Here is a 21,425-nt window from a genome sequence, read left to right as displayed (position 1 = left end):
TAGGTTTACTACACGTATAACGATGCACAAGGAAGTGCAGAGGGGGGCGGTTGCATCTGTAGCTCAATTGGTAGAGCATTGCAAACGTAATGCGAAAGATGTGGGTTTGGCCTCTTAGTCTCCTGGGAGGCAGTTGTTACGATTATTCGACTGGGCTCGTTAATTGAGCAAATCGGTGATTAATCTTTTTGGAATGCAGCTTTGAGTGATGCCAGAGCAAGAAAATATCAAGGCAATAAATGAACACAGTGCTGACTTGTGACTGCATACATTCGCTGAAGGAGCACTGAATAAAGGGCCTGCAAACATCGCATGGCACAATCGCAATAATAAACCAAACAAGTTTTGAAATATCTGTTCCCTAACTTGTGAAAAAATCCCTCAGCATCCAATTTAACGCTTCACCATGAAGCCTTCCTTGAGCTCTGTGGACAAATATGCACATTTGTCTGATTTCAGGGATGAATGCCTGAAAACATTTTGAAAATAGTGAAATATTGTTCATTGGAAAGCCAATTCATAATTCTTGAATGATTCATGTCTGCCACTGTCGTGAATTCTTGTCAGCAAGAATTGTTTGATGGTGGGCGAGCAGATGCATGACCGGGCACTTTTTGCACAAATATCAATTATCTTTAAAGTTAATTATCTTTTTTTAATTAACAGAGAAAGCTATTACTATACCACCTCCATGTAGTATATGCCATAGTAAGTTATTCATGCTTTCTCAAAACAAAGGCCTTTTCTGTATATTTTACTGCACAGCCAATGCAACACTGTTTTTTTTTTAATGTGCCCAATTCATCCTGCTCTCTTTTGATAATTCTGAGCATGTTACGTTACTTTCACGAAAACATTTTCTGCAATGAACTTGGGGAGATTCGACCCTTGCCACGACGCTACTTATGCCTGTAGTGGCTTTGTTTCCTTTGATTACGCCTGTACCGATTTGGGCATGTAAAGATCGTACTGTCAAAGTGACACTAGCCAACTGCAGGTTATAACAGTATGACCTGTTCCGTGACCCGAATCGCTGGTGAGCCCGCTTTCTCGTCAATGATGCAGAATGCCAGTCCCCGCATTCCGCCTCCGCTGGCGCCGGCTGCTCCTGTGGTGACATCGGGGGCAAGGATGCACTCTTCCCTTGAAGCATATCCCCTAGTTTCGGGAGGAGCACCATCACCTCCCGCCACGTCATATCCCCAACAGACTTACCACCCCCAGCCAACTGCACCATTCCCACAGGAAGGCATGGGTTACTACGCGGCACCACTGGTCCAGCCGTCTGCTGCACCATTGCCATCGCCATACGCACCATTCGATCCACCACCACCTTATATCAATCCCCCTGCAGTGAATTTCATGAAATCGTAGATAAGCTATCACAGCTGTGAATGGCAATCACACATGTGTTGAATCACTCGCTGCAGTGGCTGAGTGACTGTGGCATTCTCTTGCTGAGCACGAGGTAGTGGGTTCGAGTCCTGGCCACATTCTAATGAGGGCGGAGTGAAAAAGCAGTTGTGTACTTAGACTTTCGCACATGCAGGTGAACCCCAGGTGGTCAAAATCAATCCAGAGGTTGCTTCTGGCGTTTCAGAGGTTGTTACTGCATAAACATTGGAAAAATTGTGCCAGACACCACTTCGTTGCATGGCGTGTTGCATTTCCTCTATAGATGCAAGCAAGAATTCAACAATGCCCATGTTTGTGCACAGAATGTAGTGTAAATAAGAGCACCATGTATGCAAAACCATGACGGCTGAATGGCTGGTTTGTTTGCACTCTGGTTTCTACCAGAGGTGGCATCTTGCAGTGAATGCACCGCATAAGCGATCTGTACACCTTACTCCTCCTGGCTAAAATGGAGAAGTAATGCAGCGAAGAGTGGCTCCCAGCGCATCCACCACGGAGTGCCGACTACTATATATGAGAAGTCGGAGTGTGACAAAGCCAATGGTTAAGCTGGAAAAGTTATGCATACCTATCACTTTGGCACTGTAATGAATGCTCCCTACACAGAGGTCTCTAGCTAAAAGCGTGCATCATCAACCTGCCACTGTCCTGTGCTTACACTGCAGCCTCTGCATGGGAGGCCATCTTGCACATGTGAAGCGTAATCTCAGTTCACCTCCTCTTTTTTTTTTTCTTTGACTTGCAGCCTATTTTTGTACAGGAGTAATCAATAGAACACACCTGACTCGTATTCCATCTGGAGTTCTATTGTTCTTGTTTTTATTGTTTAAAGGTAGATAATAGAGGAGGACAGGCTGTGGGCTTTTTAACTACCTCACCTGTCGACATATAGGCACTTACTTGAACTGTTCTGCAGCCAAGAAAATGGGACAACACTAAATGGCAAGAGAAATAAAGATACGCTCAATAAGATAGATGCAAAAGTAACTTGCATACAGGTTTATTATGCAAATCTGCATAACGTATACATATACCGTATATAAAAAATGTGCACTGATGCACATTGTGCAGTCTGCTGCCCAATGTTGTGATGTGCGCTGCCAGGGCCCGCATGCTTCTCCAGGAGTAGCGTCGCCAAAGTAGTGCAAGCTTTCTCACGAATCCATGCTGTACCCTTGGAGAAGAGTAGCACCGTCTCGGTGTTGGAGGCAAGGCTCCGACTCCCGAAATTGGACAGTAGCTGGTGGCATGCAGTGGGGCACATGCTCTGCATTGAAAGAGCCGGTGCTTGAGAGTCTCGGGTGCAAGTGCAGTCGGTGCCAGTGGTCGGCACTGACTGTTGTGCTCGCACACAGCTTGCATTCTTTAAATTTTTGTGTGCATTTTTACAGGCCCTTGTTATGGATCTGTAGGTTCCCGAGAGTTCTGTGCCACGAGTGGTGAAGCCTTGTATCCTCTTTGCACGAAATTCTATCTGATATTAATCAGAACTGATACTGTCGCACAAGAAGCAAAAGCTTGCTTTTTGCAATGCCGACAATTCAAGGTTGAATTTACTGGCAAAGTGCAATAAAACGCTGGCAGTGTTATAATATTGCGTATTGTGAAGTTATAAAGACATTTGCTAACTTTGTTTTGAAATTGAAGAACGGTGAATGTTTGTTACAATTTTTCAGTAGACCTAACTCTGTGCTCTTGTTATTTTATTGCCCAATGGAATCTCTTAAGTTTCCTAGATGGCCAGTCTGGGGATAGTTAGAAGATAGTTATTTATTTTGTTCACTTGCAAAAGAACAGTATAGCATACTATACTTTTCACTCCGCTGTTCCTTGTATTTAGTATAGTGCAGTCCTGTATAATAACCTAATGTAGTATATATAGTATGTGAATGTATGGCGCAGATTGTAATAGTCAACTTTCTCCATATGTTCCTGATCATTGCACCATTTGCATTTGCCACACCACATAGCTAGGCAAACAAAAACACCCCTGCTGCTATGCAATCAAATACTTGTTTCTCTTGCTGTTGTGATCAGGAGTGTGTCTCTGCTGGAGCTTCCTCCATGTCATGCTGTCAGAACTGCGACTTGCGAAAGTGAGCACCTCTCTGGTGAAAGCAGCTTCAGTAAAGTTGTAAAGTTCATAGTCATATTTGTGTACTATATCATGCCTGAGATTTCACTTTTTATTACTCATTTCGCTCCTTTACTTCCATTTATGATAATAATAATAATGATGATGATGATGATGATGATGATAATAATAGTAGTAATAATAGCTCTTATTACCAAAAAAGATATATGCAAAGGAATAGCCAGCCTGCATAAGCCAAAAGCTTGTGTCTAGGGCTGGGCAGTCTCATTGGTCAATGTTCGAGCTACAAGCAATAAAATATTCCTAAACGAAGCCTAAGGTAAAAAAAAACAAACCATAAGATAAAAAGAAGACATGTTCCCAGAGAAACACAGGGCATTTATAACAGTATAAACATGTGATACTAGACAAAATAAATACATTTACTAGCTAAATTTTCATTTGTTACAAACTTTGTGTATCTGTAACCCATGTAAACCGTGAAAATGTTTGGCCATAAATACCAGTATCACGGGGTGGCTTTACTTTTTTCAACTGTTGAGCACTATGGAATAAAAAACAGAAACAACACTACACAGGATGAGTGAGTAAAGAGCACAGAACAAAGCGGACTAGCAACCAAATGCTTTATTTGCAGAAGCAGCATATAAAGACATCGTCGAAGGTGACATGAAGAACAGAAAAAGAAGGATAAGCGTTAGCCACGGAGATAACCCCATTTGTTTGTTGATAGTTTGAGGAATGCAGAACTGACGCATGCGTCGCCACTTGTGAATATGCAAAATGCCTCAAAGATATTCACAGATATTTGCATATTCATAAGTGGCAACACATAAGTCAGTTCTGCATCCCTCATGCTATTAACAAAAGAACTGGATTATCTCCGTGGCTAACACTTATCCTTCTTTTTCTGTTCTTTATGTAACCTTCAGTGATATCTTTATATGCTGCTTTTGCAAATAAAGCATTTGGTTGCTAGTCAGCGCCACTCTGTTCTGTGCTCTTTACTTGCTCACCCTGTGTCGCACTGTTTCTGTTTTTTATTGCAAAGATGAACCAACCAGCCCCTTTGAACACACTGTTGAGCACTATGTCTATCTGTTGTTTAGTTTTTACACTATAAGTGATATGACTGTGCAGAACCAAGATGCCACAGTGCAAAACCAGTTTTGGCTGATGTGTGCTAGTGATTTTGGAGTTCTGGCGCATTTACTAATTGTCACCATCTAGTCACCCTTATAAGACAAAGCACTAATTTCATATTCGAATAAGGGTATCTGAGGGGCCCAATATTTTGTTTGTTACAATCATATTTCTGTGAAGTTTCAGTACAATATACTGTGCAAACGAGTAATTTAGGTATATCATATAGCACATGCTGCACTGTCATGCCAGTGATTGAATGAGTGCCAAATGAAGTTTTTTTTTTTTTACTTTAAACAACGTGATTCATCATTCACAGTAAAAAAATTACTGTTTCTCGAAGAGTGTGGTTCTGTGAAACTGCTACTACTGCCAAAATCTGTTTCCTACACATCTTGTGTATTGAAAGCAGTATTTTTCTGGAATCCTTCGGATTTTCATCTCTTGCAATGGCGAGATATGATAAATACGACAGTTAAGTGCTCTGAGGAAAAAAGAATAAGAAGAAAGACACAACACACAATTGTGCATTCCTTATTTGTCCTCATTTTAAGGCTCTCTCTGTGGCACACTGAATGACAACTGTGTTTAGAAGCACTATATTTTTTAATAACATACATTTCACTTTATCCGGAGATGCAAATGGCAGTATAAAAAGATGAGGTGTTACATATGATTAAGTTACAGGGTTGTAAGGACAGCTTTGCATCTGTCACTTGACAAACCAAGCTCTGATAACTGTCTAATCTGTCCTGACTGTTGTGTGCTGACTAGAAGGCATCTTCCTTCTTGGAATAATGAATCTCGGCATAAAGAAGTCTACCTTTCGAAGGAGGTTTCCATTGCATGCATTCCAAAATAATTCTGAAAGTCCTTGAGTGCTCCAAGTTTGCCAAAATAATGTGATCCACTGGCGACAGCCACGATTCAGCTAGATTGTGCTCTCGAACTTGCCTTGAATCTAAGCACAGCAACATTGTAGTGAGAATCGCGGGCATTATATCATCAGGGACCACATTCTAAATTGATCGCTTTGACATGCATTACTTTTGGTATTCATTGATTAGCTGAGCCAAATGGTGCTCATCACTAGAGTGTGGCATCATGCTGCTGCATCAAACAATGTTGAAAGTAACCCTGCAAGTGAATGACTTCTACGTTGTCCCATTAATATTATTACCCAGTGACGTGACACCGTCTATCCCATGTTGATCAAATAAAAAAAAAAAATTAAGTCCTTCCTTTATGCTTTTGAGTTTGGTACACAGCAAGAACCATTTGCACCTTTTATGTCTCCTGACTTGGATAGATTTGTCCATACTATTCTGTACTTTATTTACACTGCCTGGTTAGCTAGCATATCAATTGATTGAAAGTCCTATATTGTTTAAGAGGTGGCACAGAAGGCCGCTGCGAGGGAAGGAGGAGGTGTCAGACTGAACATCATTCACTCTTCTCCAGGATAGTGTCTTGGTCCAGCCTATTCACTATAGTATAATTCACATGTGCTTCCTGCCACAGTTAATCAGTGGCCATGGCATTCTGCTGCTGGCTACATGGTTGCGGGCTCAATCCAAGGCCACGGCGGCCACATTTAGACGGAGGCAGAATGCAAAAGTCCCCCTCCCCTGTCGTGTTGCCTTGGGTGCACGTAAAAACAAAAACAAAAAAACACTGGTGTTCACAATAGTTTGATGCACTCCACTGTGGTGTTTAATAGTCTGTGAGTCACCTGGGATATTAAACTGCGAAATTTATTTTTAACAACAGGGCTTGTAATGTTTATGCAAGTTGTCATTTGCTGTGTTTCAGTTCCAGTGTCATTGGTGCAAAGAGTTATTGTGGCACTCAAGTTAAATCCACTGTTTGCTACAATGAGTCTCCTGCAGCTTTTACTTTGAGTGCCATATGCATTCAAAAAGACAGTGTTTGTCACATGCAGATAGCTTTAGTGTGGAACTTTCTTCCCTGACCTCCTTGTTGAAGTGTTCATCTACGATTTGCATATGCAAGCTTTTAACTGAGGTGCACAGCCCACTTCACACTGCCAATGCATAGTGTACAGACTGCCTTCTCGGCTCCTCAAGAGCTGTTATTTTATGCTCTCCATGTTATGAATGTGTTTGCACACGTTCTCAGTGTTCAGATTTATGCTGTGAATGTGTCTGCAGGTGTGAGGTCTCATTGCGTGTGTTTGTTTGTAGGTGTGAAGTGTTTAATTTGCTGCATCCGAGTGAACATTTCCCGCCCTCTTTATGCTTGGGCTTTCAGGATAAATGTGTGTACATCAGCCTATTACAGGTGCCTTCTTTTATACTGTGATATGCCGAACAGTCGCATTATGTCTGCTCTGTGTCTCAACCTGTCTTGACCTTTCCAAAGTATTCCGATCTTCACTTAGGAAATTGCCATTTATACATGCACCATTTTACTTCTTGCATTGCAAGTGTGTATGTTGCCCTGTATACCAGCATTTCATTTCAGTTGTCACTGAATTATGAATAAAGATAACTTACCACTGTACTACTTTTCATTTGTGCAAGTGAGTGTTTCCAGGCTATCACAGGTGATTAATCTTAGCTTGTAGTGCTTGTAGGGTATACAGAATGAGCAGTAAGTGCATGGCCATGAGACAGTTGATCCTGCCTGGTTCGCATACTGTGTAAACTTCACAAACATGCTGCATGAAAAATTGATTAAGCATGTTTCTCTCACTTGCAGTCGGGGTGGAGGGGTTTCTCCCAGGATACTGGAAAACAATGCGTATAAAGGCTGTGTAACACTTTCAAGCACTTATCTAAATAATTTTTTGCAAACTCCATATTTAATTGGTGCACTTGAAACTTTGCCCACATGTAAACCACGAGATGCCCTATTCCTTCAGAATGTAAACTCTGTGTCATGTTCAATTCTTTTGGGACACATTCTACATGGTTTGTAAAACACTATTCTAGCACTCTGGAATGCATGTGTTAGTAATTTTCTATAAAGGCTGCAATTATACTTATTTTAAACATTGATTTCAAACCGCCGTCGCACGGCGGCTCGCAAACGGCGAACGGTGTGCGGCGAATTCTAGGGATATCTCGGCCGTAGAGCCGTGACCTCGGCACATGAGGTTCACGTGACTAGGGCGGGTGTTTACATTTTTACGTCTCGCTGTGCGTGATGTCAGTAGTGTGAATGTGTGCGTTTCCTTGAGTGTCATGGACAAAGAAATTGCCGTGAGCCGTGCAATGGCCGTGCTGGCAATGCGGCGTGCCTGTGCCTTGATGCCCACCTGCCGTTCGTGTGCCTTCACTGCTGTCACGTCTGTGATTCCCTGGCGCTGCCAAGTGAGCCGCCAAGCATCTTTTTTTTTCACCATTCAAAAAGCCGAAGGAAACCGAAAGTGACTGCAAAATACTGCCTGAACTTTCAGATACCGTTATGTCTACGACTTGTGATATATCCTTCGAAGTAGGCGACATTCGATAACTGCGCGCGTAGCCTTGCCATAAAAATAACAGAACAGCCAGAATTCGTTTCCATCAACGTTCAAAAACGTGTATAAATCACGCGTGATTTTATTTTCCGCTGCCTTGTCCGCAAAAATCCGTGCTTAACACATAGCTCACTTGTTTCTCGCTGCTGTTGCGTCACTGTACGAGCAGTCGCGGTGCGTGCTTAACTATTCCTTATTATTTTATTGCGATGGGGATCATTTGAATACTTACGGCGCGTTCGCGACGGCGGCGGTATCGACAGCGCACGTACGTCAGAGGAAGACGATTTGGCGTGTAGATGTGGAATCGGTCTCGACAGCAATCTTGTTTATGCATAGTTCTCTCTTGCAAATATTGCAAATACATCCTTATATGTAACTTCTGCAGCGTAACAAATTGGTGAGAGGTGTGGGGTACCCATGAGAAACAACAGAGTTCCGAAGTGGTCACCACCTTGGACTGGACAACATGACGGACGAAATAGGATGCGACATGGTGCAGCCCACATCAACGCCTACAACCAACAGTTTTGCTGGCTCAGCGGCGGGATACAGGAACATTCTGCGGAACTGATCACCTCAAAGTGGAAGACTGGATTGCCACGTATGAGCGTGCAAGTGCCTACAACAAATTGAATCCATTGATTATGTTAGCTGACTTGGTATTCTACCTACGAGGCGAAGGTGTGGTATGACAACCATGAGGAAGAGCTTAATGACTGGGACACGTGCAAACAGAAGCTGAGGGACTTGTTCGGCTGTCTCGCCGTGTGGAAGAGCACTGCTAAGAAATAACTAGTGACCCGTGCCCAGACATCCACAGAATCATTTCTCTCACATCTCGGATGTGCTGGCTCTGTGCCATAAGACCGACAGTGACATGGCTGAGTCAGACCAGGTTGCGCTTGTACTGAGGGGGATCGCTAATAATGCTTTCAAACTGCTCATGTGCAAAAATTGTGAAACAGTACAGGACATCATAAAGGAGCGTCAATGCTTTGAGCAGTCCAAGAGGTGCGACATTGCAACGCTGTTTGCACGTCTGCTGAACACAGCTGCGACATCCTCTTGTGACGACAGACTAGGAGTGCAGTGACCACCAGCATCAGATGACCTGACGTGGATAGTGCGGCAAAAACTTGAAGCCATGGCTCCTGCAGCCCTTTTGTCCCGCCCCAGTGAGTGGAACAACTTGCCTATAGCACCATTTATGCAGGCAACAGTCAGCGAAGAACTCGCTAGCCTTGGAGTTCATTCTATATGTGCTGTTGCCGCTTCACAGGTGTCTCATATTCCAGGCCTATCGACTTGCCTGCGGTATCCTGCATGCTACTGAAAGCCAGCCGAGTGGCAAACCGCAGATGATCGACCAATCTGTCTTGCCTGCCGGCATATAGGACATGTTGCTTGCCATTGTAACAACCGTACTGTATTCTCCCCTCTGCGACCACCATTCACCAGTTATCACTCGGAACAGAGTGAGCATTGTTACCAGCCTCCATTCGCACTGCTACAGCCAAACAATGACGCTCGTGCTCCTTGGAACAGTCCCCCGTCGTCAATCCGACGTCACCAGTCCCATTCACCACCAGCTTGTTGACCAGTGTCCCCATCTCCGCAGAATCGTCGCTCACCGTCCCCGATGCAGCCCTGACTCCCGTCTCCAGAAAACTAAGCGATGCAGCTCCCAGGCGTGATGCTGCATTGACAACTTGACCGCGAAACCCTCTGATCACATTGCCTACCAAACAGAACTTGATGGACATTTTAGTCGATGGTGTCAGTGTCCTTGCACTCATTGACACTGGCATGTACATCTCCGTGATGAGTGCCCGATTGCGCCAATGCCTGAACAAAGTTCTCACACTCGCTGCATCACGCAACCTCCACGTCATCGATGGAGGAATGCCTACCATCCTTGGTATGTGCACCGCTCGCATTGGCATTGCGGGGTGCCCAGTGACTGTTGTGTTTGCTGTTTTGGAACAATGCCCTTACGACGTTATACCCGACTTAGACTTTTTATCGTCCCATTCGGCCCTCCTTGATTGCACGTCTAGTGTCATTCAGCTTGAACTGCCCCATGGCTACTATAGTCCACCAGTCACACAACCACGGTTATGTTCTCCCGAAGACATCCACCTGTCGCCTCAAGCCACTACGTACGTCACTCTACTTTCATCCCACATGTTCCTGACAGCATCTGTGCACTATGTGCCACCGCTGACATACTGCTTGAAAGAAATTTGGCCGTTCCCCATACCGGTGCTCACTGTTGCAGGCAATCAGACATCGCTCCGTCTCCTTAACTTTAACTGCTCAACTCCAATTCTTCCCAGAGGCATTTCTTTGGGCTACATCTCGCCTCTGATTGATTGCGAGATATTGGCTCTTGACCCCAAAATTCTGTCATCCTCTACAGGAATCTCCGATTCACCCAACTCTCAGAGACAAACTAGCAGGATGACTGCACCTGATCTTCTTCCGGCACAAGCTGCTGACCTCCGCCGTCTCTTGGAAACTTACCGCAACATTTTTGACCTGGACTGCTGCCCTTTAGCCCATACATCGGTAGTCACCCATTGTATTTACACCAGGGATGCCAATCTAATACGCCGTTGGCCATACCATGTTTTACATGCTGAACGAGAAGTGATACGAGAGGTTGATAAGATGTTGACTAAGGGCGTTATCTAGCCATCTTGCAGTCCATGCCCATTCCCTGTTGACATTGTTAAGAAGGATGGAAGTTGGCACTTCTGTGTGGATTACAGGCACCTGAACCAAACCACATGCAAGGATGTCTACTCTTTGCCGCCTATTGATGACGCCTTGGAATGTTTGCACGGAACCAAGTACTTCTCATAGACCTCCAGTCAGGCTATTGGCAAATCTCAGTAGATGACATGGACCATAAGAAAACTGCCTTCATAAGACCGGATGGCCTCTACCAATTCAAGGTTATGCCGTTCGGCCTTTTTAATGCCCCAGCAAGCTTCAAATGAATGATGGACTCCTTACTTCACAGCTATAAATGGTCCACATGTATGTGTCATCTAGATGATGTCATAGTCTTTTCAACTTTCATGAGTCATCTAACGCATCTATCGGCTATTCTTGCTGTTTTCCTGCAATTGCTGACCTACAGTTGAACTCGTCCAAATGCCGCGTTGGCCATAGTCACATTACCATTCTTGGCCATCTTGTCAGTTGCGCTGGCATTCAACCCGACCCTGACAAGGTTTGCGCTGCCCAGAATTGTCCTGTTCCGTCTTCCGCCGCAGACGTAAGGAGCTTTGCTGGGCTATGCTCGTATATTTCTGTTGTTTTATCGAGAATTTCACCAAAACTGCTCGCCCACTCACCAGCTTACTTAAGAATGACGTTGCTTTCATGTGGGGCCCTGCTTAAACCGAAGCCTTCTCTGCCCTCGTACGCTTGCTCACAACTCCCTCATTGCTGGCTCATTATGATCCATCTGCCGCCACTGAAATTCACACGGATGCCAGTGGCTATAGAATTGGGGCTGTACTTGTTCAATGGCAGCATAATGCAGGGCACGCAACTGCATACGCCAGCCACCTCCTGCCACCCGCCGAGAGGAATTTTTCAATTACCGAATGGTAGTGCCTCGCATTAGTCTTAGCAGTTGCCAAATTCTGCCCCTACTTGTACAGCTGCACATTTTCCATGGTTACCAATCGCCACACCTTGTGCTGGCTCTCCTCACTGTAAATACCCCACTGGACGATTGGGTCCAGTGGGGTCAACTATGTACCAACTGGCCCGGATTTCAACCCTTTCGATTGGGTAGATGGGCACTACAGCTCCAAGAATATTCATTTGCTCTTTTATATAAGTCAGGCCGTTTGCACAAGGATGTCGACTGCCTCTCCCTTCATCCTCTCAGTTGCCCTGAATATTGTGCCGCTGGCACCGACTCTTGCGTGCTGGCCATTTCTGATCTGCACCATATCTGCACTGAACAACAGCATGATTGCTTATGTGTTCTGATCGATCGTCTCAATTCTGGACATTCCGCACCCACACTGCGTGTGTTTGTGCTCCACGACGACATTCTCTAATGTTGCCAGCTTACACCCTGAAGGACCACAACATTTACTTGTTGTACCATGCCATTTCTGGACGTCAGTTCTTGAGCAGTTGCATGACGGGGCCACTGCAGGCCACCTTGGCGTTTCGCGTACTTACGGCTGCATATGGCGCCGCTTCTACTGGTAAGGCTTGTACCGCTCTGTGACCCGCTATGTTGCAGCCTGTGCACTCTGTCAGCACTGCAAAAAACTTGCTGTGCTGCCCGATGGATGCCTTCACCCCATCGATGTGCCCTCAGAACCATTCTTTCGTATTGGTGTCAACCTTCTTAGCCTTCTTCCAATGTCAAAATCTGGCAATAAGTGGGTCGTTGCCACAACTAATTACACGACCCTGTACGCGATCACATGAGTAAAGCACAAGCTGTGCAACTGAGGTGGCAGGTTTCCTTTTACATGACGTCATCCTCCATCACGACGCACCCTGGCAGCTCCTTACTGATCATGGCCACACATTCTTGTCCCGAGTAGTTGAAGACCTACTTCGCTCCTGTTCTGCTGAGCACAGGCTTTCCACCGCCTACTACCTGCAGACAAACGGACTGATGGAGTGGCTCAATCGCATGTTGACAGAAATGCTGCCTACATAAGTTTCTGACAACCACAGTGATTGGGATGTTATGTTGCTCTTCGCGACTTTCACCTATAATTCGTTCCATCACTAGACAGCTGGCTTTTCACCCTTTTACCTTCTTTTCGGCCACCACCCTTCTTTGCCCTTTGACATGCTGCTTCCTTCCTCGACGAACACTCCCACTGAATATGCTCAAGATTTCTTCGCCTGGGCTCGAACGACAAGCCAGATTGCTGGCTCCCGGCTCACTGAGTCTCGAGCCGCGCAGAAGATCCGGTACAACAGCTGACATCAGGACGTTCGATTCACTCCTTGCTCCGTTGTGCTCCTATGGACACCATGTCGCCGCGTTGGCTTGTCTGAAAAGCTACTGCCGTGCTACACAGGGCCCTAGACAATATTGCGTCAGCTTGGAGATGTGAACTACGAGATCGCTCCACTGAACTCGTGTGTCCCTACGGACGTTGTGCATGTGTCCCAGCTGAAGCCTTACTTTGGCATGAGTTCACCTCCCTTGTAGTAGCGCCAAGACTGTGCCTTTACAGGCAGGGGTTATGTTGCGGAGCAACCGAGAGTGGCACCAATCAGAAGATGATTTGACGTGTAGAGGTCAAATCGGTCTCGACAGCCATCTTGTTTATGCATCATTGTCTCTCTCGCAAATATTTGGAAATACATATTTCTATGAGACTTTTGCAATGTAACAATATATGTATATATATGTGTGCGTGTGTGTGTGTGTGTGTGTGTTGGAAGCGCGACAATTTATATTCTATACATTTTTCCTATCATCATCATCAGCCTGGTTACACCCACTGCAGGGCAAAGGCCTCTTCCACACTTCTCGAACTACTCCGGTCATGTACTAATTGTGGCCATGTTGTCCCTGCAAACTTCTTAATCTCATCCGCCCACCTAACTTTCTGCCACCCCCTGCTGCGCTTCCCTTGGAATCCAGTCCGTAACCCTTAATGACCATCAGTTATCTTTCCTCCTCATTACATGTCCTGCCCATGCCCATTTCTTTTTCTTGATTTCAACTAAGATGTCATTAACTCGCGTTTGTTCCCTCACCCAATCTGCTCTTTTCTTATCCCTTAACGTTAGACCCATCATTCTTCTTTCCATAGCTCGTTTTCGTAAGCCTCCAGGTTTCTGCCCCGTACGTGAGTACTGGTAAGCCACAGCTGGTTATACACTTTTCTTTTGAGGGATAATGGCAACCTGCTGTTCATGATCTGAGAATGCCTGCCGAATGCACCCCAGCCCATTCTTATTCTTCTGATTATTTCAGTCTCATGATCCAGATCCGCGGTCACTACCTGCCCTAAGTAGATGTATTCCCTTACCACTACCAGTGCCTCGCTACCTATGTAAACTGCTGTTCTCTTCCGAGACTGTTAAACATTGATTTAGTTTTCTGCCGATTAATTTTTAGACCCGCCCTTCTGCTTTGCCTCTCCAGGTCAGTGAGAACGCATTGCAATTTGTTCCCTGAGTTACTAAGCAAGGAAATATCATCTGTGAATCGCAAGTTACTAAGGTGTTTTCCATTAACTTTTATCCCCAATTCTTCCCAATCCAGGTCTCTGAATACCTCCTGTAAACACGCTGTGAATAGCATTGGAGATATCGTATCTCCCTGCCTGACGCCTTTCTTTATTGGGATTTTGGTGCTTGCTTTATGGAGGACTACGGTGGCTGTGGAGCCGCTATAGATATCTCTCAGTATTTTTACATACGGCTCGTCTACACCCTGATTCCGTAATGCCTCTATGACTGCTGAGGTTTCGACAGAATCAAACGCTTTCTCATAATCAATGAAAGCTATATATAAGGGTTGGTTATATTCCGCACATTTCTCTATCACCTGATTGATAGTGTGAATATGATCTATCGTTGTGAACTAGGGTGGTTGCTTGGGCTAGTTGGTAATTCATGATCAAAAATAACGTACAGCGCAAAGGACCAGGACAGCGATAGACGACATACACAGCGCTGACTTCCAACAATATTTTATTGCGTTGCCACATCGTGTGTATATATACAAGAAGAGGCATGCGCAGAAAATGTACGACAGTCACATGGGGTGTTCTAACAGCAAGTCATTGAACGATACATGGTCACCTCAAAAAATAATAATAATAAATAAAACAAATTAAGCAATACAATTTCTATCTGTCTAGAAACGCGACTTCACCAGGGGTCAGCGCGATTGAGGGCGCACTAACGCAAGAACTGCCTAGTTTTCTGATGAAATCAGCTTCCACTATTTCGCGTGTGAGTTGTGAGCAGTGTCTCGCTAAAACATGCGTATCTTCAAAGAATGGCACGCAGCCGCAGTCCCGGCAATGGATGCCCAAGTGGCCTTGTACAGTGTTGCGGACGTTGTTAGAATGCTCTCTTAGTCGATCATTTAAGCACCTGCCCGTTTGTCCTACATAATTACGGCCGCAAGACAGGGGAATTTCGTAGACTACATTGGTTATGCACGTCACAAACCGTTTTTTGTGCCCGACAGAACAACAACTCTGATGCGATTTAGGCGTGTTTACACGACTACAGAGCCTTGCCAATTTTTCCGGGGCCGAGAAAACGACTGCGATTCCTACACGCTGCCCAATTTTCTTTAGCCTATGGGATACATCATGCACATATGGCAGCACTGCAAATCTGCGTCTTTCAGCCCGCTGGTTTCCTGATTGAGCGGGATCATCACGTTTTGTGCGCCTCAGAAGCTGTTCAGCTATGGCTGAAATTAAGACCAAAGGGTAACCAGCCCAAGAGAGGCGATCAACCTGAGCAGCGAGACTATGTTGCATCTGGTGTGGGCACGATTTATTGAGGCTGTTAACGATACATAACTTTATAATACCTCGTTTAACGAGTTTTGAGTGTGCGGAGTTAAAGGGCAAGAGTGGCTTCTTATTTCTCGGCTCGAAGCACCAGCACACATGTTTGTTAGCAAGGCTCAGCCTGAGATCTAGAAAGCGCAAGGAATCATCGATGGGGAACTCATGCGTAAGTTCTAGAGGCTCCAGCTCCTTCTTAAAGATCTCCAAGACTTCAGAAACAACAGGCTCAAAAGCGGGATTAGTGCAATCAATAAATATCAGGTAGTCGTCCACAAACCTGCACACCTTGACAACAGGGGACGCGGCTAGGTGACCATGAATATTGCGATCATGATGAGCTAGGTAAATATCACTTAATACGGGCGCAAGACATGATCCTATACAAACACCATTCCTTTGTATGTAATTTTGTTCATTCCATGAGACGTAAGTTGATTTCAAGTAGAAGGTGAGCAATTCAAGAAAGCCGCTAACAGAAACACCCGTAGCATTTTGAAAGCCAACTGATCCAAAGTCATCAATGCATTCTTCAACAACCAGAAGCAACTTGTCATGCGGAAGTGAATAGTACAGATCTTTAACGTCGATCGAGAACATGTTGAGTCCCTTTTCATTCTCTTTTAAAAAGCTAGTAACTTCACCAGAATGTCTAACGAGAAAAGGATCGTCAATGATTAGAAGGTTTAGTTTGTCTTGCAAAAACAAGCCAACAGCTTTCTGCCACGTCGTTGCTTCAGTTACGATAACCCGCAGAGGGCAGTCATTCTTATGCGTCTTAGCTGAGAAGAAAATGTCTAGGCTTAGCTTTTTAGTTTTTTCTATCACTTTTGCTAGCTTGTCAAGGTTAAGGGATTTGCATAGTTTTTTTGCTTTCAATTTCACGTTTGCAAGGGAAACACTGTCAACACGTTTAAAAACTGAATCAATGGCAACGGCAGCCTTCGCATTGAAGTCACCTAACGGCAGGACAGCAAAACCACCTTCTTTGTCAGAGGGTAAAAGTGATAATGAGTTCGCTTTCAGAAACGATGTAACATATCCGACCGGGAGAACCTTTGTGGAAGGTTTGCAACGCGTTAAAACATCAACACCTTCCGCAACACACCTTTCTGATTCGGTGTCCGGAGCACGTCCAGCAACTTGCCTAACAAGGGTGAGAAGTTCGTGTGGCGATTTTCGAGGTTCCACGGCAAACTTCGGCCCAAGGGCTAACACATGCTGCACTTTTTCTGGAAGCGTCACGTCTCCAATACGGTGCACATTGTCCCTCGGCAGGGGTTTCTTCTTTGGAGTAATGGCACGTAGTTGTAGAAGCGCATGTTGCCAGAGATATTCAGCAGTTCTGTCGACAATAGCAGCCAACTCACGCCACTTTTTCTTTGCCGTAGACGGTCTGTCAGAACTGTGAAGTCGAAGAAACAAGACGTCACGGTAGAAGTGGGCCTGGCGTTGCCATTCCGAGCGCAGAATCTTGCAGATCCTCACGCTATGCCCACAAGAGGGTCTGAACCCACCACACAGGGCTGCCACTTCGGGAGGTATGATCTTGACTCGAATGCAGTAAGCGAATGAACGAGCCCGGCAGACGGCAAGAGCAATTAAACTGACCAAAACACTGGGACTTGCTGAGGAACAGGGGAAAGACGAAGGGAAAGGGCCCATTGTACTAGAAATGAAGTGAACTAGGGTGGTTGCTTGGGCTAGTTGGTAATTCATGATCAAAAATAACGTACAGCGCAAAGGACCAGGACAGCGATAGACGACATACACAGCGCTGACTTCCAACAATATTTTATTGCGTTGCCACATCGTGTGTATATATACAAGAAGAGGCATGCGCAGAAAATGTACGACAGTCACATGGGGTGTTCTAACAGCAAGTCATTGAACGATACATGGTCACCTTAAAAAATAATAATAATAAATAAAACAAATTAAGCAATACAATTTCTATCTGTCTAGAAACGCGACTTCACCAGGGGTCAGCGCGATTGAGGGCGCACTAACGCAAGAACTGCCTAGTTTTCTGATGAAATCAGCTTCCACTATTTCGCGTGTGAGTTGTGAGCAGTGTCTCGCTAAAACATGCGTATCTTCAAAGAATGGCACGCAGCCGCAGTCCCGGCAATGGATGCCCAAGTGGCCTTGTACAGTGTTGCGGACGTTGTTAGAATGCTCTCTTAGTCGATCATTTAAGCACCTGCCGTAATTATGTAGGACAAACGGGCAGGTGCTTAAATGATCGACTAAGAGAGCATTCTAACAACGTCCGCAACACTGTACAAGGCCACTTGGGCATCCATTGCCGGGACTGCGGCTGCGTGCCATTCTTTGAAGATACGCATGTTTTAGCGAGACACTGCTCACAACTCACACACGAAATAGTGGAAGCTGATTTCATCAGAAAACTAGGCAGTTCTTGCGTTAGTGCGCCCTCAATCGCGCTGACCCCTGGTGAAGTCGCGTTTCTAGACAGATAGAAATTGTATTGCTTAATTTGTTTTATTTATTATTATTATTTTTTGAGGTGACCATGTATCGTTCAATGACTTGCTGTTAGAACACCCCATGTGACTGTCGTACATTTTCTGCGCATGCCTCTTCTTGTATATATACACACGATGTGGCAACGCAATAAAATATTGTTGGAAGTCAGCGCTGTGTATGTCGTCTATCGCTGTCCTGGTCCTTTGCGCTGTACGTTATTTTTGATCATGAATTACCAACTAGCCCAAGCAACCACCCTAGTTCACTTCATTTCTAGTACAATGGGCCCTTTCCCTTCGTCTTTCCCCTGTTCCTCAGCAAGTCCCAGTGTTTTGGTCAGTTTAATTGCTCTTGCCGTCTGCCGGGCTCGTTCATTCGCTTACTGCATTCGAGTCAAGATCATACCTCCCGAAGTGGCAGCCCTGTGTGGTGGGTTCAGACCCTCTTGTGGGCATAGCGTGAGGATCTGCAAGATTCTGCGCTCGGAATGGCAACGCCAGGCCCACTTCTACCGTGACGTCTTGTTTCTTCGACTTCACAGTTCTGACAGACCGTCTACGGCAAAGAAAAAGTGGCGTGAGTTGGCTGCTATTGTCGACAGAACTGCTGAATATCTCTGGCAACATGCGCTTCTACAACTACGTGCCATTACTCCAAAGAAGAAACCCCTGCCGAGGGACAATGTGCACCGTATTGGAGACGTGACGCTTCCAGAAAAAGTGCAGCATGTGTTAGCCCTTGGGCCGAAGTTTGCCGTGGAACCTCGAAAATCGCCACACGAACTTCTCACCCTTGTTAGGCAAGTTGCTGGACGTGCTCCGGACACCGAATCAGAAAGGTGTGTTGCGGAAGGTGTTGATGTTTTAACGCGTTGCAAACCTTCCACAAAGGTTCTCCCGGTCGGATATGTTACATCGTTTCTGAAAGCGAACTCATTATCACTTTTACCCTCTGACAAAGAAGGTGGTTTTGCTGTCCTGCCGTTAGGTGACTTCAATGCGAAGGCTGCCGTTGCCATTGATTCAGTTTTTAAACGTGTTGACAGTGTTTCCCTTGCAAACGTGAAATTGAAAGCAAAAAAACTATGCAAATCCCTTAACCTTGACAAGCTAGCAAAAGTGATAGAAAAAACTAAAAAGCTAAGCCTAGACATTTTCTTCTCAGCTAAGACGCATAAGAATGACTGCCCTCTGCGGGTTATCGTAACTGAAGCAACGACGTGGCAGAAAGCTGTTGGCTTGTTTTTGCAAGACAAACTAAACCTTCTAATCATTGACGATCCTTTTCTCGTTAGACATTCTGGTGAAGTTACTAGCTTTTTAAAAGAGAATGAAAAGGGACTCAACATGTTCTCGATCGACGTTAAAGATCTGTACTATTCACTTCCGCATGACAAGTTGCTTCTGGTTGTTGAAGAATGCATTGATGACTTTGGATCAGTTGGCTTTCAAAATGCTACGGGTGTTTCTGTTAGCGGCTTTCTTGAATTGCTCACCTTCTACTTGAAATCAACTTACGTCTCATGGAATGAACAAAATTACATACAAAGGAATGGTGTTTGTATAGGATCATGTCTTGCGCCCGTATTAAGTGATATTTACCTAGCTCATCATGATCGCAATATTCATGGTCACCTAGCCGCGTCCCCTGTTGTCAAGGTGTGCAGGTTTGTGGACGACTACCTGATATTTATTGATTGCACTAATCCCGCTTTTGAGCCTGTTGTTTCTGAAGTCTTGGAGATCTTTAAGAAGGAGCTGGAGCCTCTAGAACTTACGCATGAGTTCCCCATCGATGATTCCTTGCGCTTTCTAGATCTCAGGCTGAGCCTTGCTAACAAACATGTGTGCTGGTGCTTCGAGCCGAGAAATAAGAAGCCACTCTTGCCCTTTAACTCCGCACACTCAAAACTCGTTAAACGAGGTATTATAAAGTTATGTATCGTTAACAGCCTCAATAAATCGTGCCCACACCAGATGCAACATAGTCTCGCTGCTCAGGTTGATCGCCTCTCTTGGGCTGGTTACCCTTTGGTCTTAATTTCAGCCATAGCTGAACAGCTTCTGAGGCGCACAAAACGTGATGATCCCGCTCAATCAGGAAACCAGCGGGCTGAAAGACGCAGATTTGCAGTGCTGCCATATGTGCATGATGTATCCCATAGGCTAAAGAAAATTGGGCAGCGTGTAGGAATCGCAGTCGTTTTCTCGGCCCCGGAAAAATTGGCAAGGCTCTGTAGTCGTGTAAACACGCCTAAATCGCATCAGAGTTGTTGTTCTGTCGGGCACAAAAAACGGTTTGTGACGTGCATAACCAATGTAGTCTACGAAATTCCCCTGTCTTGCGGCCGTAATTATGTAGGACAAACGGGCAGGTGCTTAAATGATCGACTAAGAGAGCATTCTAACAACGTCCGCAACACTGTACAAGGCCACTTGGGCATCCATTGCCGGGACTGCGGCTGCGTGCCATTCTTTGAAGATACGCATGTTTTAGCGAGACACTGCTCACAACTCACACGCGAAATAGTGGAAGCTGATTTCATCAGAAAACTAGGCAGTTCTTGCGTTAGTGCGCCCTCAATCGCGCTGACCCCTGGTGAAGTCGCGTTTCTAGACAGATAGAAATTGTATTGCTTAATTTGTTTTATTTATTATTATTATTTTTTGAGGTGACCATGTATCGTTCAATGACTTGCTGTTAGAACACCCCATGTGACTGTCGTACATTTTCTGCGCATGCCTCTTCTTGTATATATACACACGATGTGGCAACGCAATAAAATATTGTTGGAAGTCAGCGCTGTGTATGTCGTCTATCGCTGTCCTGGTCCTTTGCGCTGTACGTTATTTTTGATCTATCGTTGAGTTGTTTACTATAGACGACTGTAAATGTACACGTGGCCATTAGTTCTTATGCTAGATTTTAATGTTTCACACAAAAATCGCTGCTACCATATTTACTCGTTTAAAGTGCCTGCCGCTTTCGTGTAAAGTCTGTTTCACATGCTGCGACAGAATTACGACTTTGAAGAATTAGAAGGCACCCATAGGCATGCAGTGCATTTGGTTACAAAGAAAACAAATCCAAGTAAAAGCCTTCCACGTAATATTTCCTGCAAGAAGATGTGGCAACTTAATTATAAAATTTTCATATTGTGTCACAGGAAGCGTGCAACAGTCACACATCACATTTGCTTGCTTGAAATGCACTGCGCCTTGAGTTATTCGCTTATCTAGTGATAGCATCACTTTAA

At 45.0% G+C, this 21,425-nt stretch overlaps 1 protein-coding gene across 10 annotated transcripts in view; it reads left to right on the top strand.

The window, feature by feature from the left end:
- LOC142560405 (uncharacterized) overlaps window positions 1-21,425 on the top strand; it is a 46,248-nt gene that overhangs the window by 8,875 nt on the left and 15,948 nt on the right. For 6 of the 10 annotated variants that reach the window (XM_075672489.1, XM_075672486.1, XM_075672488.1 and 3 more), the window contains exon 4: window positions 1,066-8,045. The exons of 2 other annotated variants lie outside the window; for them this stretch is intronic. The gene's annotated coding sequence lies outside the window, so the exon portion shown is untranslated. 2 more of the 10 variants (XM_075672484.1, XM_075672491.1) reach the window with 2 other exon arrangements.

Source organism: Dermacentor variabilis, chromosome 10, assembly GCF_050947875.1.
Source record: "Dermacentor variabilis isolate Ectoservices chromosome 10, ASM5094787v1, whole genome shotgun sequence".
Lineage (NCBI taxonomy): Eukaryota > Metazoa > Arthropoda > Arachnida > Ixodida > Ixodidae > Dermacentor > Dermacentor variabilis.
The sequence above is the reverse complement of the archived record's forward strand: the minus strand, read 5'-3'. Positions and strand labels throughout refer to the sequence as shown.